This window comes from Kryptolebias marmoratus, linkage group LG17 (genome assembly GCF_001649575.2).
Source record: "Kryptolebias marmoratus isolate JLee-2015 linkage group LG17, ASM164957v2, whole genome shotgun sequence".
NCBI classification, from domain to species: Eukaryota; Metazoa; Chordata; class Actinopteri; order Cyprinodontiformes; family Rivulidae; genus Kryptolebias; species Kryptolebias marmoratus.
Window position 1 is genome coordinate 17,449,237 of NC_051446.1, and position 26,745 is coordinate 17,475,981.

Below are 26,745 nucleotides of genomic sequence, written 5' to 3' on the forward strand. Positions count from 1 at the left end.
AATTTCACGGAAGATGTGCATGTATCATTACCCAAACCACTAACCAGTGCTTAGGCTTTAGTTCTCTGATATATACAGCCCAGTATGTAATTGGAAGAGATGGATTGCCATGCAGATTCAACTAGGAGGCACAAAGGGTGCAAATATGTTATAACCTCTATCTTCACTTTGGTCTGACAAAAGCTCTAATAATGATAGTAATTTTAGGAAATGGCTCTCTCCTCGTGTATTAACCCAGGAATAAATGCAGTCTGATGTGACCTCTTCAGTCTGCGGTGCATTTTAATGGAAGGTTTAAAGGAGTTCTTGTTAGATTCTTCTTTGATCTTACTTAAAAGGGAAAAAAGTTTTTTTTTTGTTTAGTTTTCTTTTTTTCTTTCTTTTGTTTCACCCAGAGAGTTACTCACTCTGGGACACCCCGAGAGAGTGAACGACTCCAGTACATGGGCTGTTGGTGTTTTTCACTTATTTAATGTGATCAGCTCCACTGAAATGCTGCCGGCTGACTTTGACTTGAAAAAACAACCCCAGTCCCAGACACATTTAATTCCTGGAACCACTTATTTGCCTGCATTAGCGACCCGGCAGTATATCGTCCCTCCGTCGTGACATCTAATTATGTTTCTTTGTATCTTTGATCAAATGAAAGCTGCTTTTTCGTTTTATTAGTTTTGACTCCGAAGAGAATATAGGTAAGAGGGAGGAATATTTATTCATTGATGGGGGAAAATAAAGTGAGTTGCGTGAAACAATTTTATGAAAGCAAATGCCGACTCAGGTGCAAAATGTTTAAGAGACCCCAAAAGGAGAGCTTTCTTCACCCCTCAGAGTTCCATTAACATTCTGTGTTCAGTCATTGTTGGTCAACTGATGGTGTCAATTTCAAATTCCTCAAAACCTTTCATGAAAATTGTCTGCATAGGCCTTTTTATTAATGGGTATTTGCCTTCTGACAATATAATCACTGATTGTCACAAAACTCAGCTGTATTATTTCTGTATGGAGTTGGCATGTTCTCCCCATGTGTGCAGGGGTTTTCTCCGGTTTCTTCCTACAGACCAAAAACATGCAGGTTAGGTTAACTGACAACTCTAAATTGTCACAAGGTAAGAGTGGTTGTCTGCCTCCTTTGTCTCCATGTGTCCCTGTGATAGACTGGTGACCAATCACACTGGAGATAGGTACCAGCTTCTTACCACCCTGCACGGAAAAGCAGATAAAGGCATGTAAAATCAGGATTTTGCGTGGGAGAGTAGGCAGGACCTAAAGTCTCATATCTTCAGTGCGCAGGCTCTGTATCCAAAAACACAAGATAACAGCGCCCATAAGACAGATCCTAATGGCACCAATTCCAAACAACAATAGAAGCTGGGGACACAAAATCAATAATATATGCAGTCTATGAAGAGATCCAATAAAATGCAAGCAGAAAACAAAAGAAACTGGGCTGAATATATTCTGAGGGGCTGATTACAAATAAAGATGAAGTACATGGTAATTAGTGACAAACACCCTTGAAAACTGAATACAAAAGAAGCATAAAGACCAGGTTTTTGAAATACAATGGGAATGGAAGCAAAGCCTGACGAAACCTGAAGAGAAACTTGCAGAAAGAAAGCTTGAAGGAAATTATGACCAAATCTAACACTTCCCGAAGAACAAGACCCATCATTAGAGCCAAACATGTAAACTAAACTAATTGTCTTGATCAGGATAGAAATGGTATTCATCAGGAATGATGGAAGTCAAACAGAACCTGAGAGAACTTCCTAGAACAGCTTGGAATAAATAATCTCTGTTCTACTGGACAAAAATAATCGTTATACTTTAATCTATATTTAAAAGACTTTTCAGGAAAAAACAAGCATTTAGAGTCATGTTACCTGATAGAAATGGTGTTACTAGGCATGCAGTAAACTTTAGCTTGAAATATTAAAGAAATGTGTCAGCTCTGATTTTATGCTTTTCTGATTCCAGGTCATTTTTTATTCACTGAGCTTTTTTACAGCTGCAGAAATTTGGATCACCCGAACTTTTGAATGTCGCTCATAATCGCCTGTACCGTGTTCTGCGCATGGACGGCTGTTAAATAAAGCATCGGCTCTTTGATATTATTTATGTGTACTACAAAATCTCCACACGTAGCAAAGCATATGTATAACGAACGCAGTTGTACGCTTGTTGCATAAAGATGGTGTGAGTTCTCTGGATGTTCTGTCTTCTTGTGTTCCGACACGTCTGGTTGTTCTCTTACAATTAACGATTTATCACTGAAATCTCTTTTGATTTATCACTTTAACAATACAGCTCTTTAACCCTACGTGAGAAGGCATTTTCTGAAGAAAAAGTTTGTATGATCCAGATTTAAAACAGACACTTAACTAATGTTACAAGGTTTAAATTTTCATCTAAATATAGAAAATAACACAAAACAGAAAAAAATATTCAAAACAACAAAACTTGATGTCTAATAATCAAAACATAAGCATGAGCACAGCTTTTTTAAAGGAAGCCACATGATTTATTTTTTATTCAAAAACAATTACATAATTAAAAGGCCTACCATTCCGTGAAGAATGCATATCACCCGCCACCTTTCTTGTCAGGCAGGAAGACAAATATTGTCATGCTCAAAGTACGTAATTTATTGTAAATAACCCTCAGCTACGACCACATCAAAGTTTAGCTCAATATCTATTATATTAACTGATTTATAGACATTTTTGTATTAACTAATGTCAGTTTCTGTTGTTGCCCATCTTAATTTGGATTGACAACAAAAGCTAATCAGTTGTAGATGTACACCCAGTGATTAATTTCTGAAGGTTTCATTAATATTTGTCCAGTGGTTCACAAGATATTTTGCTAACAGACAGACAGGGGTGACACCAACAGTTAATTCTAAAGTTTTAAGTAAAAAAAAAAAAAAAATGGTTCAATGTATAGAGCTCAATATATGCGTTAGAGATGATGCTCAGCTGATAGCACACCTAATTTTAGCTCAGTGTTTGTAAATTTGCCTAAGTCTCGCCATGTTTGTGTTTTCTAAAGTCACTTGGCTGCGAAAGCCCTCTTAAATTGGATTAAGTGTAAAAGTTAATCAGTTGTAGATGTACACCCAGTGATTACTTTCTGAGAATTTCAATAAAATCAGCGTAGTTATTTATGAGATAATCTGCTAACAGACTGACTCAGTTGACTAATTGTTATTGGCAAAGTTTTAAAAACTGTTTTTGTATGATCTGTAAGCCCTCAAAGTATGCGTTGGGAATGCCTCTCAGCTACTACCTCACCAAAATTTAGTTAAATATCTGTAAAATTACATGAGATAGAGCCAGTTGTAGCTTTGCTAATGTTGTTTAGCTGTGGCGGCCATGTTGAATGGGGTTGACTCCAAAGGTTAATCAGTTATAGATGTATGTCTAACGATTACTTTTTGAGTCTTTCAATGAAACCCATCCACTGGTTCATGAAATATTTTGCTAACAGACAGATACAAATGCTCACTTGCAACATTTTTGACTTTCACTTTCTGTGGCAGGCGATAACAAAGCCGATGCATAATAAATAAAACAGATACAAGGAAAGATTTTTACAGGAAGCCGCACGATTTAAGAATTATCAAAGACATTTTATATTTTCAAAGATAAGATAAGTTTCTTGGTATATTGTTGAGGTGGGCAAAAACTGTATCACCTGTGCGACGGCATCAGCCCCAAAGATGAGGAACAGTCAGACTCCAGGCTGTAATTAGTGGGAGTTACGTGACTGAATATCAGACTCAGGAGAGACTCGGAGGCCTAACCCGGAGACACGCTCTGCCAGTTTCTCTTTAGCTGAGTGCCTGTTGTGTGAAAGAATGATTACAGGTTCGTAAGTACTTCTGCTGAAAGGTTGCTTCTTTTGCCTGACAGAAGTTCAGACTCTAAGTCGGAAGAATATAATCTTTTAACTCAAAAATCACTGCTGTGGGAGGGGTTCGCTAATGACGTCGCAGCAAGATCTGAGTTCGCGTCTGAAAGTTTTCATCGCTGACATATTTCATTACACGCGACCGACGTAAACAAAAACGAAAGAAAAGCAGGTCGTGTTGCACTTTGCCCGTCAAAATTGTTTTCTTCTTTTAATGTTTTAAAGTAGCTAATAGGTATGGATTTTCAGAAAAATACTCCCTTTTTTCACGTACTCGGATGAAAAAAAGGTCACTTGATTTTGTGCAATTTTGGTATTGAACTTGTTGTCATTTCCTGTCCAAAACAAAGCTTGACAGTAAAAATAAATATTGGAGAAAATTCTGATGAACTCTTTATTACACAGGACAAAAAAGAGATTGCTGCCTTCTCATTGCCCGCCGCCGGGAGAAATTATAATGTTTTTGCCCGTGTCTAGGTGCGTGTGTTTGTTTGTCTGTTAGCAAAATGTCCCGTAAACCACTTGACAAATTTGATTGAAACTCTCAGAAAGTAATTATTGGATGTACTTCTACAACTGATTGACCTATGGAGTCAATCCCATTCAAGATGGCCGCCACAGCTACATGACCCTAGCAAACAGAAAATAGCTATAACAGCCTGTTTTACAGAGATTTAGCTCAAATTTGGTGTGGTAGTAGCCGAGAGTCCTCCTCAACACACTCTCTGAGTGCTTAAATTCAAACTGTGGCATGAGAGGCGTGGGTGATAGAAATTCCTTCGATGAATACTAGGCCTTTAATTTTAATTTCATATTCCACTCCACACAGCTACACACTGTTGAGTTCAGCTTGTTTCGTTTTTGTTTCATTTTTTTTTTTTTGGGGGGGGGGCATACTCTAGAATATGATAAAACAACATGATAAGATATTATATTTGGATCACAACACAGTTTTGCACTTAGAAAGGATTTTTTGTTATGAAGCGTTTCCTTTCCTCTCCTCCCCCTCCATCCCACTCTACCCCTCCTGCCCAGCGATTATGTTTGCCAGTGCTAATAAGGCTCCAAAAATAAAAATGCAAATGTGAGTTTAGGACCTACTTTTACATCTATGGCTATTGTGCATTAGGTCAACAAGAAGGTCTTGTAGCAGTTGAAGCTGAACAAAAAAGATCTAGTCCAAGATTGGATTAGAGCGTATATATATTAGAATATATATTTATACATAAACAAATATAAATAACCATATTTACAGCACGCTGTTAATTATGTTTAATCAAGACATGAATTTAATCCGCTCAGGAGTTTATTCTCTTTGATTAGTAACAAGTTAAATCACGTCAGATCCCATCACAGATTTTATTGTTCAGCTCTGAAGCTGATAGTACAGATCTTTTTAAGAGGGGTTCCGTGGAAAGGTTATAAACAAATAATGTCTTACCTGATGTAGATAGCTCTTTCAACAACTTCAGCTTGAAGAGACAGCTTTGTTTGGATCGGATTGCTGAGCTTCCCAAGCGGTGAAGACCAAAGTGGATTGTTGTTGACTTAAAACAACTCTTATCTAAAAAAAAAAAAAAAAATCCATTTGTGTAAATCTTTACATAGCCATCAGATTTGCATTACAAGGTCGTTCCAGCAGAAATATTTTGATGTTCCTGCCAAAAGTGCCCCAGCTAGCTGCTGTTACCACTGCTTGGTCGTTTTGTTTTTAAACAGCAGCAGTCCACTTTGGATTTGGTTCCAATCAGACTAGCCATTAATTTGCTAATCTCGTCAGAATCAAAATAACTTAAACTCTGTATAGTATGGAGAACATGAATTTGCATATAATCTAGGGGGTGGAAAGTCATTTGATTTGATTTGTTTACATCAAAAATGACTTCTTAGCAGCTGAAGATTGTAAAATGTCCATCAGCAGCTCGTAATTTGCAAAGCTTTTATTATAAACTGTTTCCACATCAACTCAAGGTCTGTTTTCTTCATACGTAGATGTCCAAAAATAAAGGACAGGCTTCCTTTGAATTATTAACTATATTTTTAGCCCTAGTCATCACACAGTGCAGATAATTAGAAACTGTAAATTTAAATTGTAAATGGATAACGTGCATGCTAATTTGTATCAAATCTGCTCTCGGGAGGAGAAGCAATATAATTTTTTATGACATGATTTTCTTTGGGTCTCATGTGTCACTTTCAGCAAGTGCTCCAAAGTTTTAAAAGAGCATAAAAAGTACAACATTATTAAAAAGAAGAAGAAGAAAAAAAAAAGGGCACTGAAGGAATACATTTTCCGGGTGTGTGGTGGAGCTGGCCATCAGAACTGTTCATGTCACCTGATTTTCTGTCCTCCACAGCTCTAAGACACATGAGGTTGAGTCTAAAATAAAACTGCCACTAAGGTACTATAAGCTGTAGGCTAGCTATTATTCTTTTTGTTTTGTTCCATAATTCTAGCCAGCATACAGAACAGTAACAGGGGTTCTTATTCTACACATTCCTCTGAGCTTTTTCCGTATCAAGAATTTCTTGAAGGATCGGCTTGTTAGGCTGAGCACAGCCTTCGATTTGAGCACAAAGGGGCACAGTTTGGGTCCAGTTGTCAAAGTCAGTGAACTAAACCAGCTATGTTAATCAGTTGCTTTCTTTTGTCAGCCGAAGCACAGCTTCTCCGTGGGCAGTTAACTCTTTATTTAAAGTTTCAATAAACTCTAAACTCATAACACGGCAGCAGAAGCATGTTTGTGTTAGTGTTCGTTCTGTTGTGGTGACCGGACCAGCCACACAGGCAAGTGGGTGCATAGTTGTCATGCACTGCAGAGTTTCCACACTGTTTGTTCTGAAAACAATTAAACCATTTTATTAAGATTAAAGGCCTAGCATTCCTAGAAAGAATGCACATTGCCTCAGTTGCACACTAAATCTTAGCATTAGTCAAATCGACTGAATTCACGCAAGTTTTTGACTCTAACAGTTAATGGCGAAGCATGAAAATCAGATCTTTTGCAGTCAGTGCTCAGAGTAAGTGTTGGGGATGACTCTGCTACCGCCATGCCAAATTTTAACTCAATATCTGTACAACTGGCTCAGTTATAGCTAGTTCTGTTGTTGCTAGCTGTGGAGGCCATCGTAAATGAGGTTCCCTCCAAAAAGTTAATCGGTTACATCCATTGATTATTTACTGAGAGTTTAATTAAAATCCATTCTCTAGTTCATTAGATATTTTGCTATAGATAAATAAACATACATGCACAGACATGGGCAAAAACACTATCGTCCACCTTTCCTGTTTGGCGGCAGACACTATTTAAAGTGTGATAGTGAACATTTTACTCTGGGTTTCACATTATAGGGATGTTTACACCCTGTTGAAAGAATGTTAATGTAAAGAAGCTTCATTTTGCAACTAAATAAATAAAATAAAATAAACATACATGCTCTGTTGCTAGGAGAGAATTAAAGGAGCGCAGGAACACACTGCGCACTCTTCTGAAAGAGACTCGGGTTACACCAGCGCAGCATGGACCTGTCAGCGCCACTGCTGATTGTTCTAAAATTAAATAAAATTAATGAGATACACTCACAACTTTGCTTATTTATGACTGAAGCAATTATAGCATTCCTCTTTATTCAAAGCTGATGACAAATGAGAAACGTCTGGCAATTTTTTTATTTATTTTGAAGCTAACATGTAAAGTAACTTAAAAACTTCATTAACATTTTAAACACAGGATCTCCCTCTCAGTTGTTACGTATGCATGTTGTTCTTTTAATAAATGCTATTAATTAATTAATGAACTTGTACTTGGAAAAAAACCCCACCAGGTTTCTATTCTTCTGAAAGCATGTGATGTTTATATGAATACCCATGCACATCTGCTTGTTTGAATTTGCTTCATGAAACAGTTTTCTTTCTGCAGCATATTCATACCATGTTGTACAATGTTTACTTTAAAAATTCAAATCAATTTTGCAACAATCAGAAGGCAGAGCAGTCCCTGTCCACTCTTGGCAGACTGTTTCCTCTAAACATTGTATCAGCTAAACACCACACACACACTCTGCTGTGTGTTGCACAGATGATGCAAAGCTGCTGCAAGTTTGCTCTTAAGCTGAAGCAGCTTGAAGTTGTCATCCTTCCAAATTTAAGGTGAAAATGCAGTTAATGGTTTTTGCATTCTGTATGTAGCTAGTTTTCATAACCACTAATCCATAGTAATGACTTGAATAATCTTTCATTATTGTATGCAAATTCTTTATAACAACAGAAACATGCAATAGCAGATTGGGTTGGGCTGCAGGAATTAAACATTTTGCGTGACAATACTTCACTTAGATGATGAAGATTTACTGTGTTAGTCGTCACGGGGGGCATATTTGAATGTGCTGTGTCGTAATACAGTGGTGGTAAAAGACTTGGTGCCCTGAAGGTTGTCCCATCATGAAAAAAGATCTGAGACATTAAGCCCCACAGGTTTTAATACAGGTTGTTAATCCTGCACTAACTCAGGCATTTAACTGCAGTTGGAAAAACTCAATCTGTGGGGGAAAATAAATGCTGAAAATTTATTTTATTAGTGACGGTTAATATCATTTTATCAAAAATATTTGGCACTTTGTGTTTTGGCTAATTAATTTATTTGCTCAGAATATTCACGTTAAACAAAATAAATAAACTCGAGTGGCTTACTAATATTAGTGGTTCAATATGTTTTTGTTTTTTTTTTCATTTCTGTAACTTCATCCTGTCAGCTGACATTTTTCAAACACACAAACAGGTCATTTGTTTTAGTCCCTTACCAGTCATTATAAACAGCAAGACATCTTGTCTTTTTTTAACAGAAGCAGTGTTTGTTTTCTCAGTGACACGAGCAAACAGTTTCTAGCTGTTCATCCAGTTTTTATGTCAGATGTCCTGCTCAGATTAGCCCGCCTCGACCATTATCACTCTGACCACTGGTCCCTGATATAAGGTGACCGCTCCTCCAGACGTCAAACATTTCCTCCATTACAGAAAGATAAACTTCATGTTTGTCATAATGTCTATCCGGGTCAAGTGGCGTCTAAGGAATAAGGAGTGGACTAACCTCCCCACACTGCTGGATGCAGTCAGACTGTGGAATCACAACGGAAAGGTGATTTGTGCAACACAAACTGTCAACGACTAAACATTAGCTCCGCCTACAGTTTTTTTAAGACCAAAAACAAACCAAAAACAATTAAGAGCCGACACTCCCCCCACCCCCTACCCCCGTGGCACTGCCTCCCCCCTGCGCTAACAAAGTGTTAGTTTTTTGAGCAAATAGGGTTGCTTTATTAATCAAATGTGTATACATTAATAATAATCTTAAAGAAAGGCAAATTAAACTGACAGAACAGGTGAAAAGAGGTCGCAGCTTTAATTATGATTGCGTAGGCATACGTCTTTACGTACCGCCACCCTTTTGAAAGCGAGAACAAATTTAATGCTTTCACTCTAATTCCTCCCAGCTTTAGATAAAATCTCTATCCTTGAGTGTCTTTGTGTTTGCGTGCATGCATTAAAAGCCTAGTGAGGAGCTGTGGCTCATATTTCCATGGTTACTTCATTCTCTCATTAGTTTGGTACCAGAAGGTGAAAAAAAAAAAAATAGTTGTTGACTCATTTATCATGAAACCGCTCTGGTGGGTATACATCAAATGCTCTGTCTTTTGCACTACATTTTCCACATAGATCACGATGGATCAAACAACTGCCATCCAAAGCTATCAATGACTGCTGTTATGAGTAATTCACAGCAAAGCCTCTATATTTGATTGCTTCATACAATGTCCTTTAAAATTCAAACTTATGTGCAGGTAAGGAACATCAAAACCACAATTTCATATAAACCTTTGCATACATGTGTCCAAATGCAAAGCTTGAGGATTCTGGTGATGATAAACACGAATTCTGACAAAGGAAAAGAAATGGTGTCTCTGCATCTGAGTGATTTTTATTGATAGTTGGCTGTTGGGTTAAGCTTAAGGATAAACTAAATGTGCCTCAGTCTGTTTGTTTGTCTCCATCAGCCCATTTATGCTTTTTTCCCCCTCTGACCCAGGAGATGTTGACAGCAGTATTAGCAGAATCTGATGTGACAAACTGTATCACATAAATGAAGACCTCAGCCATTTAAGTTCCCCGTCCTGTTTTTTCTCATCTTCCTGTTTTTTTGTTTTTTTTTCTTTTCCTGTGGAGAGCCAGTTCTGCGATTAAATTGTCATCGCAGCGTCAGACCTTGACAGGCTGCACTAATCCACGATGCTGTCGCTCCTCTCCTGATCCATCCTGCTGGGGAGGACGTTCTCCAGGCTTAAAGCCAATGGGCCGTGTCCCCCTCCTGCTTCCCCACCCAAGCTGCTGCGTGGGAGCCACACAATTGTCAACGTTGGAGCAGAATTACCTGTTGGCTCCAGTCCTTAACAAACCAAATACCTGGCATCAGATTTCGGATGAGTTGGCACTTTGTTTGTAATTCAAATAAAAAGTCTGAAATCATAACTCAGAAGAGACTTGAGTAAAACCTCCGCCTAGCAGCCTGCTACAAAAATATGACTATAGTATTTAAATATAGTGGTTCTGCTCTAATTATGTTAGGTAGATTTGGATCACCATGTGCACATGAAAGATTATCAGCATCTTAACAAACAAGGAACATAATTCTTTTCAAATGGGTTCAATGCAAAATGTATAAACAGTTAATATTGCACTGGTTGATAGCTCTTTGAATGGCCTCTGTTTGGAGATACAGTTTACTTCGATCTTGGCCTCACTTGGACTAGCATTTATCTCATCTGTCTGGTCAGATTTAAACTCCATTTCTTCAAACTGTTTTTCAAACTGTTATCCATAACAGATAAACATTAATTGGTCATAACCTGTAACAGATCAGGACTATCCCATTAGGAAATAGAAAAACTAAATTAACTAAATTACATTAGTGAAATACGGGATTATGTGGAGAACACAAGGTGATCCCATTTTATAAATTAGGCAATGCAAATTCACTGCAAACTTAATTGAGTTCTATATATTTGGTTGGGTCTTTTTTTCATGTCATCTTGCTGATATTTTCTTCCTGGTTTTACCTCCAGTTTATGATTTGCTACTTTTCTTTTAGGAGTCATCTATACTGCATATAACTAAACAGATAATTCTCATTTTTCATTTCCCTGCTGGTGATGTCACTGCAACAAAACATACTGTATCACAACGTAGAACGAGGAAAAAGTTATTTGCAGAAAAACAAAGTTTTACTTTTAAAAAAATGTTACCTTTGAAAAGGGGGGAAAAAACACAAAACCATGATTTCCTTAACTATAGCAGCTTATTACTAACCAAAGTGCAGCTGTACATTAAAACAAAAAGCATTGATACAACCACAAACTAGAAGTGCACTATAAACCATCCCACAAGGGAGACACAATACAGTCTCCTGGGTGATGATCTGAATTTTAAATCCGTATTATCCCTCCAGCGTCCATTTACAGACTTTGTCAGGCTTCCCGTGAGTATTTAAATGCAACAGCAGGGTTTGTGATCACACATTGCTATGTGACAAATTGGGCTTCAGAATGCATAAAAAAAACAAGTAAGTCACAGTGATAGCAAAAATAGACAATATAAAGGATTAATGTAGCAACCATTCATCTTTTATTTAATTAGAAATTAAGGACTTTAAGATCTAACACAAACACCGCACAGAAACTTAATTCTCCTAAAATAGCACAAGGTAGCAGTGCCCTAGTGTGTGGCCTGCTTTAGCGTCTTCATGCTCCAAATTCAACTTTTTTTTTTTTAAACTGATCATGCTGTAATGCAGATTTGTTTAGACAATAAACATGGGGAAAAAAATCATCAAGGGAGAAGTAGTGTCAAATTCTGACTATTAAAAAGTGTCAGATAAGTCGCCCCCTGATGGTTATTAGAAGAAATGCACTTACTCATCATCATCAAATTCAAAACCCAGAGATTAGGTTTGTTCAGAACGAGTCTTCAGTCAGATTCTGTTGTTTTTGTTACCCAGCAGCAAGGACAAACCATTCGCCATTTACTATCTCTGCAAAACAAAAAGTAAAAGAAAAAACACTTTTTGCAAATCAGTTTGTCCTCGTATGTCCCTTGGCCAATGCATAACAAATATTTTTTCACCCATATCTACGTTATTCAGCATTCTGTTTTGTATTCTGTAGAACTACTAACAAAAAACTTCTAAATAAGACATTGCAAATCCATATGCATCAAACAAACTCGGGATTTTAAGTCAACAAGACTTAGACAGATGTGTCAAGAAAATGTATTGTGCTCACAGACAGCTAAAGCTTTCACATGATGCTATAACTCATAAATCTTCTGCTTGGTTTTATTAAAATTAGTTACTCTGGTTATTTTGAATTTTACAATAATAATTAATTTGGCAATAGTCAGTCCAGTGTCTTTGCTGTCAGTCCAGTGTCTTTGCTTATTTATGTGGACCAAATTGAAAACAAAACTATTAAAAATATAAAAAGGACAACATACATTTTGAAGCAGTAAGGTTAAAATTCATAATTATTAACCATAAGATGTACAACTGAAAAGTACTTCATGTTCTTATCTTCTATAAGTTTGCAAAACGTTTCACAGCATTTTCAGTTTTTTTTTTATCTTTAAACTCACATATGTTGGGAAAAACCTGTGCAAAATGGAAGCCCACACCAAGAAGACGACAAACATCCATCAGTACACATTTCTCCTCACTCAGTCTCTCTTTGCCACATCAAACCATCATAAGTAAATACAGAGCATTTGATTGTAACCACTAGAAACAGGCTGTATTGGATTTGAAGGCAGCCCCACTTAGTTGCCTGCAGCAGTTTGCTTGTTATTTCATTGTGAGCTCAGCTGGTGAAGTATAACAGCTGCTTCTCATTACTGATTTGGAGACTAAATGATTTTGTGCAGTGGACACAGCAGAGTCCATATAGTTGCATCATCATGTTTAGGCACGAATCAACACTTTGATACCCACCACACACAGATGGGGCCCCCTGACAGTTTTAACAAGGACCGCCTTCTGTGTGTTGCTCTGTCATTGGGATCCCATTACCATTCAGAGGGGAGACGTGAGCTTATGTGATAATTGTTATTTCATGCAAACAAGGTATAATAAAATTGTGGCTTTTTTTATCTCAAGGGTAAATGTTGGTAGGCTTGTTCTTATTAAAATTCAGGTACAAACATGGCTTTGAAACCATCTTTAAGGGCGGTAAAAGGCTTGTCATCTGCATTCCACCAGAGGGAGCGCCCCTAATTTTGTCATTTAAGGTAGAATAAAAGACCTAGCGGCTAATGACTAAGCCCCATTAGCTGCGGTGGCCATCTTGAATTGGGGTAAGTTCAAAAATATATCAGTTGAAGACGTACATCCAGTGAGTATGTTCAGAGAGTTTCATTAAAATTTGTTCAGTGATTCATAAGATATTTTGCCAACGGAGAGTCAGGTTTAACAACAACAGTTGATGCTAAAGAAGGTCTAAGGTCAGTTGGCAGTGGCAGCCATGTTAAAGTTGGGTAGATCTTTATTCAGTGATTACTTTCTCCAAGTTTTGTTAAAGTCTATCCCTGATTTGTGCAATGTTTTGCTAACAGACAGACAATATCAAATATCAAATGATTCAGTGTAATTCTCGGCTTCTCCTGATGTATTCCTTATCTCTTTTCGCAAGAGGGCTTGCCTTGCAGAAGAAGAAATGTTTATTTTTATTGACAGAACACCCCTGAACTGAACAAGGAAGTCATAAAACAAAAATATGGAGCAAGAGAGAGAGAGAGAGAAAGAGAGAAAGGGAGACTGTCCTAGGCTAAAATCAATTATCAAGGATTATCAAAGCAATACAGCTTTGCTAATCCTCATTGACTGATTAAGGATTATCAAAGACTGAAATTTAAATAGCAATTAAAAAAATTTAAGAGCTAATTAAACAATAAACATGAATTTCTTCACTTTTCCTTAAATTCGTTTTAGCTAAACATCGTTAATTGTCTTTTTTCAGACATTAATTTAAACAAAAATGGTTATACTTCATTGAATTTTACAGATATTGACCTAGAATTTGGTGTGGTAGTAGCTGACAGTCATTCACAGCACATACTCCAAGTGCTAACAGATCATGCAAGATTTTTGTAATATAACATGAGACTAACAAATAATGTTATTTTCAAGGTTTGACCAAAATGCCTACAATGCTATAATTTTTTTTAAACACAACATGATTTTAATCTAAAAGTCTGGCAAGAAAGGTCCTAGGGGATATGTATTCGTTCAAGGAATGTTAGGTCTTTAATTTTCACATGAAGATCTCATGTGGAAGACCATGTGACCACATGAATGTGTTGAAAATGTGTGATTTCCGCACGTTTTTCTATAAGGGTTGTAAGCCTGTCCTGCACCATTAATCTAAATGCAAATCTAATTTCTTTCTGATTTCCTTTTTGTAGACAGAAGCATAATAGTTTTATTTATTTCTGTCATGACACAATGCTCACTGAAGACAGCAGCAGTGTGAGAGGTATGTCTTTTTTTGTGTGTTGCCTCATTCTGCATCGTTGCTGGAGGGTTTTATCCAGAAAAGTTTCCTGGGCTGGTGTTTGCCGGTTCGACAGCATTGTAGCAGGGTCCTATAGTTTCTTCAATAATTTATTAAAGTGATCTTTGTTAACCTAAGGCTGGGCTCACACAGTAGACTCAGTAGAGGTGAAGGGTTTACAGTGTGTCGCAGTTGCTTCCATCACTATCTCCTACAGAGTTTGTCCCTTAAAAAATATTGTGTCATTGTACCCCTAAAAAAGAAAAAAAAAAATAAATTCCCCAGTGCTTAAACTTTGAAGGAGACAAGTTTGGCCTGCTGAGCTGCTGGGCTTGTAATACCCTGGAGAAAACCCTGATCTGGGAAGTAAAACATACCAAAGCATGTCACACTGCAGCTTCGCAGACTGGAGTTACCATAGATATAAAAAGATTCCTTCCACAGATCACTGTTGGTAAACCCGTCACGCCGTCTTCTATATGTTCAGATTCTTTTTGCTGGGTTTTTTTTTTTCAGCTTTTGTTATGTTTTGTTTTTCAGCTCATTTTTATTACCTGATTTATATTTTATGGTTCTGTTTCTCTTTGTCTTCTCTTTGTTCTGTTTGTTCTCTTTTTTTTTTGTATCTGGAAAAAGGCAGCCCTGTTTTGATTTTCACTTTGTTTTTCTTTTATTCATTTATTTTTTTATACCAATAAGCCTTCTCCATAGCAGATATTTTGATGTGAAAGAGTAAAAAAAAAAAGGCCCAAATTTCTCAACTTGTTGATTCTGTGATGTTATGAACCATCTTATTGGAGACATATTTTATTTATTTATTGGTAAACCACATTCTACCATGATTGGAATAAAAAATAAGTGTGTTGCATCTGTTGGAATCACATGTCCTTCTAGGCAGACATTAATACCATATAGAAATGTATAATTTAAGGGTAGGTTTAGTGTTAAAAATAGGATAACACTTAACATTACTCAAACCTGACACATAAATGAGTCAGTGCCAGGTTTGCCACCAAAAAAAAAATAAAAATAATAAAACCGCTTTCATTTGAATCAACTTATCATTGATTGTAGATTTAAAAAAGGACAAAAACATGCTTTTCTTTTTAGCTGGCATTTTAGCTGTCACTAGCAGATTTTATTAAGTGAAGGTAATTAAGGCACCATTAGCTGCTGCATGCTGGCTCATTTTAAAAATCCCTGCCTTGTCAAAAGATGGTTCTAGCATGAGCATTTTGAGTACAGACAAATTGTTATGATAATGATTAAAACCATGTTCCAGTCAGTTTAGGACATTTAACCCTCAGTCTAGTTTTGTTTTTCAAAGTAGTGTCTCATGGAAAATGTAAAACTGTCTGCTAACATTGAAACGAATAAATGACTAAAAGCAAATAATTGTCTGAACATCTTCAATATGAACAAACTTAGAATCAATTTAGTTTGGTTAACAACAGAAAATGTTGATTTAATATAGTTGTTAATCATCTGTTTGGTACTTTATCTCTCCACATGGTAAATACTAAAAGGAAGAGAGAGTTTATCTTTGCATTCCTTGGCTAATTATGTCAATATGTTGTTGTTTTTTTTATCATTGATTGTGTTACTTCAACTTTTTTAGAATGCGTGATGAGCCACAAGCTGTTTTCAGTGGTTTGGAAAGTATCTGTCACTGAATGATGCCCAGATTTGTTTTGGCTAAATTCAAAAAGACACCAAACTCTCAGATTATGGCTCCAATCTTATGTCATGTCTCCATCTCTTTTAACTCATTAAAGTACATGATGTTCAAGTGAATTTATTAGATGTTTTGAGGTTATAGAGGCCCAGTGATGTTACAAAAAGCTCACATAGTTTGCTGAACAAGCAGCAATACAAATATTAGTCTACAAATTAAATTGGCATAATTTTATCAGCATTAAGACATTCATTCACATCTGAATAATATTGTTCTTGTGGTTTACCTCATCAAGGAATAAAAACAGTAAAAAAGTTAACTGAAGTTTGAGAGAAACTCAAGAAAATGTCAAAATGTGCAATGTTTGCTGAAAGCAAGCCATGTTTGCAATTAATAAAATATAATAAACAGTGCACAGACTTCCCTCATCTGTGCCAACATATTTCAGTCGAGGAAGCTGCCTCAGCTCGTGAGAAGAAAAATAAAAATAAAAAATGTTTACAAAGTGTGCATCTTTCTTACAGTTCAGTGGATATGAAGATTTTGGAGGAAAACCTGACAGTGATTACATGTTTTGGCTGCCGAAAAAGTTGAAGCTTTCATATTCTTTGCAAGTGTGCCAGTCGGCTGCTTGTCACTACTGTTTTCTGCTAAATTTACTATTTCTCATTTCAGAAAAAAAAGTCCAGCCATCTCTGTTGTCATTGTGACCAGAACCAAAGCTTGAGTAATCTATTAAAAACCAGGCACTGCAAAGAACTGCTTTAACATACCACAAATGTGTCATACTTGTTCTTAAAGTCTATATCAGGCTCTAACAGATACAATCCTAATTGGCGTGTAGTATACTGTTACGTATGAGTATTTGATATGATTTGCAATTCACTTAAATATTTCAAATAGTTAAAGGTTTTAAAATTTTAACACTTAAGAAAAAAATGAGGATGTTTGCATCTTTAAAAAAATAAACACTACCGTTTCAGAAACTTATTCTTTCTGTGAACTCTGACAGCCTAATGGAAGTTCAATGGAAGTTTAATTAAATACCTGAACATCCATACATTGTGGTTGGTATTTATTTAACTTTTATTGAAGGGATAAATAGTTAGATAATCGACTACATTTGCAGAAAACTACAGAGTTGTGTTTTGGTTTGGGTTTTTTGTATGATACACTGCTTCCAAGCGTGGATAGATCTTTCCACATTAACGGCGCCACGTGAAAATCAGTTCAGAAAAGACTGCGTCTACTTTTTGTTTGCTTTGGTAGAGTTTAAACTTGCACATTGGTGAGCTTGACTCACTGGCAATGGCTTTCACAACACATCCTGAATCACTTTTCACTGATTTATTTACTGAATTATTCCCAAGTTGTTAAAGTTGTCCTTGCAGATCTAACAAAAATTGGCAAACTCTCTACTTCTGACTCACTTGGCTTTTCTTGGATCCAAAATCATAGTCATGCTACTAATGTGTTTCTAGTTAACCTCATTAGCTGGTGGATTTTATACCAGGTGTCTTTTTTTTGTATTACACAACTTTTTTTTCAGTCTTTTATTGCTTCTGTCCCACCTCTTCATCATTAAATTAGTATTACTTTAACACTATTAAAGGAGTTAATCAAAGCTGAATGTGTCTGCTGAATCCAATAAATTAATTCTCATTAAGCCACCTTGAATGCCTCATTGTGTAAAGTAGTAACATGATGCTGCTTCTCCCTCCACATATTTATTCTGCAAGTGAGAGAGAGAGGGAGAGAGAGAGAATTTGGCATCCATAATAACAATGGAATTCAATAACCTGATCTTTCAAGTCAATTTGAGTCACAGATCATGAACTTTTATTAATGGAAAAGGTTACTTTTAAAGGACAGCAAACTTGAAAACAGCAACACCTGACTGGAATAAATGTGGGAGATTTCCATCTTGTTATGTAAGTAGTTTTTTTTTATTCAGTACCAACAGTTTTCAATGAAACAGAATAACATAAAAATAAACCTTAGATTCATGTAGCTACAAGATTACATCCATTCTGCTTCTAGGAGACAAACCTTTTTAACTACCTGTTGGTTACATCAGTCTCAGATCCACAGACAGAAAACCCTGAGCACAACGCAGACGTAGATACCTCAGAAACTTCTGAATCCGAATGGGGGGGGGNGTAAACTTTCTAATTGATGTCCTGAGCTTCTTAATAACTCCTTGTGTGAGAGAGCCAAGACCTGGGAGACAGTGTTGCAGTGGAGAAAGAGGAGGGAGACGGAGAGAGGGAGGAAGATGAGTGTCTTCACAAGGAAAGCCTTTCAAGTTCGTAGGTTTGAAGTGCTAATGACATGCAAATGTGTGCAAATGAGTGTGCATCCACCCCCTAAAACTCTTGCTGAATACTTAAAGCCCGGTGAAATTCTGGGGCTTGGTGTTTGTCTATAAATAGTTTGAGTTTAAACAAGTTTGGGTGGTTTAACAACCATGGAGCCAAAATCAATGGAAGACTCAAACTAAAAATGTTTCCTTTACATTTCCAGCAAACAGCTCTCATTGATCAATATTTGAAAAGTAAGACACTGATGAGATCAATGCGCCCATCATGACAAAATGCATATATTTTATGAATCAAGCGGCTAGCAAAAACAACGTAAAATATGCTGATGATTTGTTTGCGTGACGAGGTGCATTTGAGCTTCGACTCAGTATGGCGCGGCTTAATTGGACCAAACACATACTGTATAATGCAGCGAAAACTCCGGAGCAATCAGTTTTACCACATGTGAAAAGGCAAATAAAAGGATGGATGAACAGATCAATGATCCCATTACCTTAGCTGACACATAAATCCATACGCAGTGTGGAGAAAGATGGCAAACTAATCAATTCTGCAGCAGTTAACGGCTTTAATAAAACTTTGCTTGTAAAACAAAACAATTAACAGCTGTGTGGCAAAATAAGTGAAAAGATTAATAACTGTGCCACGCGGGGAGACGGACAGGGGTAATTTCATGGTAGACTGAGGAACGCTGGTAATATGAATAAAATGCAGGAGGTCGCAGGAGTTCAGTTGTGTCAGAATTGATGCGAGTAGGAAAAGCGTTATTGTACGAACAGGCGGTCATCTTCCTGACTGCTGTTGTCATGCCCTCTAATCTGACACCATCCCATGTGATCACATGTTGGCTAATGTGTCATAAATTAGCATGTGGTTGCTATAAACGGAAAAACGCATGACAGGTTTTTGCGGTGGCAAGGGAGAGACCCTGATACTCTTTAAAGAAGTCTTTCTTACGCCGAGACCTGACATTTCTTGAATTAATCGGGTTGGCTTGAAACAGTCAGAAGGTCAATTAGATTGATTAGGATGGATGGATGAATGTGTAAGCCTTTTTCATTCTACCAGATAATCTGTCCCAACCAACCCTCTGATGGGGATTTCACATTTGATTGTTGGGATGAATGAATCTGATAGCAGTTGGCACATAGAGGCTACAGTTAGTGCCCGGCTGTATTTAGCAATTAAATGTCAGTGTAATAAAATTTCTATGGGCTTAAATGTCATCTCAGGAGTGGGCAGACAAAAGCAGTCTTTGCTGTGTTGGAGTGTAAGTCGGCAGAAAGCAAGGAGGAGGAGCCCTCAGCCTCATTATGAGAACAGTCTGCTGCCTCAGAGCTTAGCAGGTTGCAATTTTTTTTTCTATGAAATCGATTGTAAACTGCAATTTTTTTTCCCCCCTCAGTTCAACAGTTATGCAACACATACTGTTGAAACTGCTGATCCTCTACAGAAAACATTTCTTCTCATATCAACTCAGTCAAGTATTAAATTTAGTTGTTTTTCTGATTTGCGCTGCTGTCTAAACAGTTGTCTGAAAGCGAAAATTAAATAAACCCGACTAGATTTTACACATTAAACGGCAAAGCAAACCTCAGGAGTACTCGTGGGAGATAATCCTGCTAAACAACACTGCTTATATTTTGCATATTTAGGCTAAAAGCACAAAAGAGAGAAAAAACAAACAGATTAAATATTCAGGGTGTGTTGTTCAAAAATATTTGCAGGGATGTTTATTTTTTCTCTGTGAAACTAATAGCAGGAATAATATGTTTAAAAACTTAAATAATACAACCACCTTAAAAAACTACTGGGTTCTGTTGGACATGCGAACACCTCATGAATCAGTCTTAGAAAATAATCATTGGGTCTATATCTACCACTGATTAATTGTTGGAGTCAACACAATTCAAGATAGCCACCATAGTTAAGCAACTTTAGGAAATGAAAAAATGGCTATAACTCAGCCAATTTTACAGATGGAATGGTAAAATTTGGTGTGGTAGTAGCTGATTATCATTTCTAACACTACAATTTATGTAAAATTTTTGCTTAAACTTTTGGCATTAACTGTTGGGGTCAACCTGTCTGTCTTTTAGCAAAATATCTCTTGAATCACTAGGTAGAATTTAGTGAAAGTAATCACTGGATGTACATCTAGAGTTCATAAAACATTTGGCCATCATAGCTACTTGACATTAACCTACAGAAAACAGCTATAACTTATTAATATTGAGCTAATTTTGGCATGGTAGTAGCTGATCCCGAACAGACTCTGAGAGCCAACATCTCGAGAGTCACACATGATGCATCACGTCATTTACAAGGTCTGACCAAAACAGTTAAAACTCCATCCCTTCTTGTCATTCAAAGATTTTAGTTTAGTTTTCTTTGGGAATGCTAATCTTTTATTTACAAAAATAAAGACTGAAAGCTAAGTATGTTTACGTTGTAAACAAAGTCCAGGGTGGTATAGCAAGAAAGCAAATTCTAATCATTAATCCAGAACAAAGGTTTGGCACAAAGGTTAAATGAAAGACGGTTAAGATCAAAAAAGAAAGGTCAGAGGGATAATTTAAGACCAGTCACAAATAGGTGTGGGAAGGACTCCGAATGAATACAAAAAAAAAAGAGAAAGAATCGAGGAACAGGTGAAACCAATCACGCTGGGTAATCACTGAAGCATAAAAGCACACAAAGAGAGGAGGAAAACCACAGCAGCACAGTGGGGAATTAACTTTAAAATTCACAATGATTTTACTTCACAGGAAAGTTTGATTTGTAAAGCTCCAAGCTGTTCTGACCACCAGAAGGAAACAATTCTCCTTATTCAACAAAAAAAAAACTTTAAATAGTGTTGTGGATACCCCAATTCTTTTCATGTTGTCTTTATAAGTGACAAATTATTAGCTTTCAGGTTGCTGGTAAACAAGTTTGGATAATGACAATCTAATTTCTCATTAAATTTCTCTGCAGCCAAGGTTTCCTTAAATGTGCCTTAAATAGTCAGGTACAGTAGAGCTGAAAGAGCTAACTTGCTATTTGACCAAAGGCCTGCTGTGTGCTAAAGAGCAGATTCAACATATCCCGTGTTCCTTCAGGAGATCTTGTTCAACATTGGGCTGAAATCTGCTGTGGTTGTAGCTGAGAGTCATTCACATCACATATTCTGAGTGTGCCATTTCAACCCTATTTAGGTACAAGTGGGTTTCGTGAAACAATGGATGGATGATGTTGAACAGCTATACATTTAAAGTTATCAAACTATTTAACAAAGTAAGTATTACCCTGAAAGGTGATGTTTCACCGGCTTTACAGAGATTTTTTTATTAAGTCTGTTTATATTCTAAGAAACCCAAGTATCTTTTGCTGAAGTTCAGGGAATGAACTGAAAACCTAGACTAATCTCGTCATTCTAGGTACTTTCTTGTCTGACTTTGTACAAATACACATTGATTATGGCTTTGTAGGCTTTTAGAATTTGGGAACAAAATCCTTTAAAAAAACACTTTCAGCTTTTTGTGAGCAAGTGTCCCACCTGCTTTCAGGGACCAAACATTGTTTCCGTCTTTAAGTCCAGACTCCATTTATTCAGCACGACTGTTTGACTCCCACCCTGTCAAACGGTCTGTTTTATCTTCTACCATGCAGTGTATCTTTTAGTTGCCTCTGCAGATGGTATTGCACCAGTGCAGTGCACACATACAGCTGTCATTGATATATGAACAGACTCCGGCCCAGTGTGCTGGCACATTTGTATTTATTACACCTCTATTTTTTTTTTTTTTTGCACACGTGACAGTCGCCGTTTTGCAAGACAGCACTTTAGAGATTGATAAACAAAGCATAAAAAACCTGTTTGCATTACATGTGCAAATGAAATAGCAGCCGCACTGCCTTAAAAAATAGGATGAGAGAGAGAAACTATAGATACAGTAATCATTGATGAGATACAAATTAACAAACACAACTCCTCATTTATTTTCCCAACTCTAGAGAGTGCTTGGTAATAAGTGCAATTTAGCATGTATGTGTAGTGCAGAATGTTTCATGCCAATAAATGGCAGTAGTCACAATTATCTGATTACTGTATTGTTTCCTAATGATTGTTTTCTTCCATATGCAGTAAAAGGGAAAATTGATTTACATTAAATTGGCACTAGCTGCTCCTGGTGTTGATGTTGGTTTGGTTTATTGTTACTGTAGGCTACTGACAATCCCAGCAGACTTCTGCTTGGGTGGGTGTATGATTTGCTCTCTTACATAAGAAGTGCTTCTCTTTCTCTCTCTTTGAGGCATTTCACTACAGAGGTCAGCTGTTTGTGTTTGAGAACGCCCAAAGATACAAGTCCAACTCGGTTCACCTTTTGTGCATGTGTAGGTCTTTTCAAACTAGTTATTACAGTCAAAGAAATAGTTAAGATTTTCTGAAGTAGAGTTCTGTGAAGATTGGACAATTATCTTATCTGATGTAGATAGCTCTTTTAATAACCTCTGTTTGGAGAAAGAGTTTAATTCTGACTAGATTGATAAATTGAGGCCGTGGATTGCTGCGGTCTTAAAACAACTTTGTCAAAAATTTCATTGCAATTCTTACAATATTTTCAAAAACTTTACATTGCTCTGAGTTTAGCACTACACTTTTGTTGTCAATCGGGCAACTAGCCCAGGGAACTTCCAGCAGAAATATCATAATATTTCTACTAGAATAACTGTGAAATGTAAAACTAATAGCAACATAAAGGTTTATATTTTAAAAGAAACATCCACATGAATCACATTAGATTGTAGTTGTCTATAACAGGTAAGACATTGATCGTTTACAGCCTTTCTTAAGAACCTCATTTTAAAACATCTGAACTATTGTGTCTTTTTAGACAAATATCAGGTCATTTATTTATTGTTTTTTAAATTGCTTGCATCAAAGCTTTGGTTATGCTTTAATTAAACCTTTAAATTGCATCAATCTTTTGCAAGGGGGAATCATTAATCTGTGTATAATGCAGGCTCATCAACACCCTGACCATAAAATTTCACTTTAAAGTCCCATTGGACTGCCAGCGAGTCTTTTTATTGTATATATTTACAAACAAAAACTATGAAAATCTCATAAAGCTTTCTTCTTTGACTGGTCAACGTACACAGCCAAGTGAACTTTCATTTTATTTTAGAGTCATAGGGGAGCAACTTTAACACGAGTGTTTAATCTCACACAAATCTCGTATAAGCTCCCCTGTGCAGTATGACTAATCAACATTTTGTTGTAAATAAACTCTAAAATGTCACTCAAATATGTAAAAATGATTCTCTTTATCATTATGGCTCCAGATATTGGCATGCAGGTGACAAGAATAGACAGGTATATTACAAAAATAAACTAAATTAAAGTCCCAGCATTTGTTGTAGACTTTTTTTTTTCCTGAACGTTTCAATTAATTCTGTCAAGTGGTTCATCAGACATCTTGCTATCAGACAGACACATTTGACTCTAATAGGCAAACTTTTAAAATCACTCTTTATATTATCAGTTAGTGGTCGGAGTATGCGTTTGTGATGACTCTCAGCTACTACCACACCAAATTTGATCCTGATATCTGTGAAACTGGTCGAGTTATTGCAGGTTTGGTGTTTTCTAAGGTTGCTTAGCTCTGGGTGGACAATAATAATTTGGTTAATTTTGCTGGAGTTTGGCGCTGTTGTGGATTTCATGGATGAAAGTTATTTTCAGCATGAACTGTTTGCATTAACTACAGATGATAATAGAGGCAGAAAGATAAAATTAAGCAAAAGTGTCTGTCCTTCCTGTGATGATAAAAGAATATATATTTTCCTGCATTCAATTGAAATATAGTGTAGATGTACATGTTTAAATTTTACAAAATTTTGCCAACCACTGTAAATTATATATAATTATTTTCATGCATTTTGACTCGTAAACACTGTAATTAATAATGATTAATGACACTTCAAATGTTTTCATAATACAATTAGTATAAAATTGATATTGATTAAATTTGCTGAAGCTTGAAAAGTTTCATTACTGAGGAGCTTTTCCATTGCACTTCACCCAACTTGAAGGCGGATTGTAATCAGTCTAACATCAGAAAGGTGCTGAGGAGAGCAATCGGAAAAATTGGCAAGACAGTAGTTCAGTTTCCGGACCTCATCTGTGGAGAAAGGAGCGAGATAATTTAAACGAAAGCCGGTAAAGGCAGCACAGGAAGCAGGGGGGAAATTGAGAACAGGGCAGGTGGTTAAGCGAGAGAAAGAACATTGAAAATTATCAACCTTCTCATCAAAATAAATGACAGAATTATCAGCATTAGCTGGGGTTGAAGCCTGATAAGGGGGTTAAAGTAGCTTGTGAATTAAATGTTAATATGAAGGTGAGAAACGAGTGAGGCAGTTTATCAGACGAGCCAGATTTGAGCTACTCTCTTACACCTAGCTGAACTTGTGTTCACTCAATTTGCAAGGCTTCAGACAGGAAAGAGCCAAGTGGATTGACAGGAAGGTCTAGAAGAAAGTGAATAAAGAAGGTCAAAGGAGGTGGTGGGGCAAATATAGATTTCGTGTTGTCAGTTCACAAAAAGGGTGTCAGATAGGAAGTGAGAGCGGGGTAGACAAGAGAGGAAAAAGGATGGAAAGAAACGACTCACTACTTTGCAAAGTGGTGATAGAATGTAGATATTGAACCTAAGTGTCTTGGACGCTAAATGGTGCAAAAAACCGACACCATATTGAACACAGAGTAACAAGAGTTTGACAGAGCAGTTTAATGGAAAAGTAACATAGCCCACAACAATTTTATCAATTCGTAAGAATACAAAATAAAAGCAATAATACCACGCCAGACAATGGGTGAAAGTCAATTTAACGTTTTATGTTGGTGTTTGAGTAGAGTTCAGTGGATGAGTTTTAAATGCGTTTTTTTAGTTAGCACCAAACGCACTGAAAAATATCTGAACTAGAAAAATTCAGAGTTGCTCAAAGGATTCAGGTCACAGAAAACAATAAGGCAGTTTTTGGTCAAAACTCAAAAAAAAAGTAAGTTTGCATAACATAAAGTAGGTTTGTTCAATGATTAACTCCTGCTGAACGCATGTACAGCAAATCTACTCCTTAAAAAAAGAATTTACCCAACTTCTATTGCTAGTAACTAAATTTAAAATAGTTGTTGAAAAGTACCAGTATAAGCTAACAGTGCATTATATAGCCTGGTATGTACAGTGTACTTATTTGGTACGTCACTGGTACCTTTGGTGATCAGGCTGTATAGTGAAGTGACTTGTTACCCTGTACTTACCTGTTACGTACCGAGTATTATGTATTGTTACACAATAAAACTTTAGCCAAGTTTAAATAATATTTTTCTTGTTGTATTCTCAAAAAGATTACAACAAATTACATAAAATAAGCACTTGTCTATACAGGAAAAGGTTTTTTTTTTGTTTATTTCAGTTAAGTGATACACTCATATTCTGCTTTATTCAAAGAAAATTAAACATTACCTTTTAAAAATTACATTTAACAAGGACAATGTGTTTTACATAAAAACAAAACTCAGCCCTGGTTAGAAAATCTAATAAATGATGTTCTTTTTTTGAGTGTATGATAATACAAATAAAGGTACAGTTTTTGACAAACGACTGCACAGGAAAAAAATAAAACTATGGTTTCTGCAAAATCTGGCTAATCAGTTTGTAGGTTGAATAAAGGTCAGAACAATTCAACAGTTTGATGTTTTTCAATGCTTTGCATATAAATTGATATAAAAAATATTAATAGAGCAACTTTGTCTTTCTCACTTTAACGCTTCATTGACAGGCTAATTGTCCACAACCACAGAGTATTTTATTTATAACATGCATATTAGTTCTACACGTTAGTTCAGTTATTGCATACTGAACATATGTTTCAATAAGATGTTGTTTTTGCTCTGAGAGCTACTGCAGATGTGGAGACTTGTGTTAAAGCTCTTTAGAATTCACTCAATCCAACCAACATCGGCACTAATTCTAACTCAGCTTCCACTCGGCATGATGAAATGCTTATTATTATACAGAACACTTATTATTGAGAGCTGTGTTTCAAGGACATCTGCTAATGTTGCATAAATACAATCTGAATGGGTGCAACTTTTAAATAATTAGAGATAACCCTAAACAAATTAAAGCTTGTTAAAGAATAAACAGTTTTTAAAATCCTTGTGATGCTCTTTATTATTCTCTTTGGGATAAATGTTGT

At 36.4% G+C, this 26,745-nt stretch overlaps 1 protein-coding gene across 1 annotated transcript in view; it reads left to right on the forward strand.

The window, feature by feature from the left end:
- Positions 1-26,745, forward strand: part of nrg3b (neuregulin 3b) — a 220,063-nt gene that overhangs the window by 105,113 nt on the left and 88,205 nt on the right. The gene's annotated exons all lie outside the window — the stretch shown is intronic.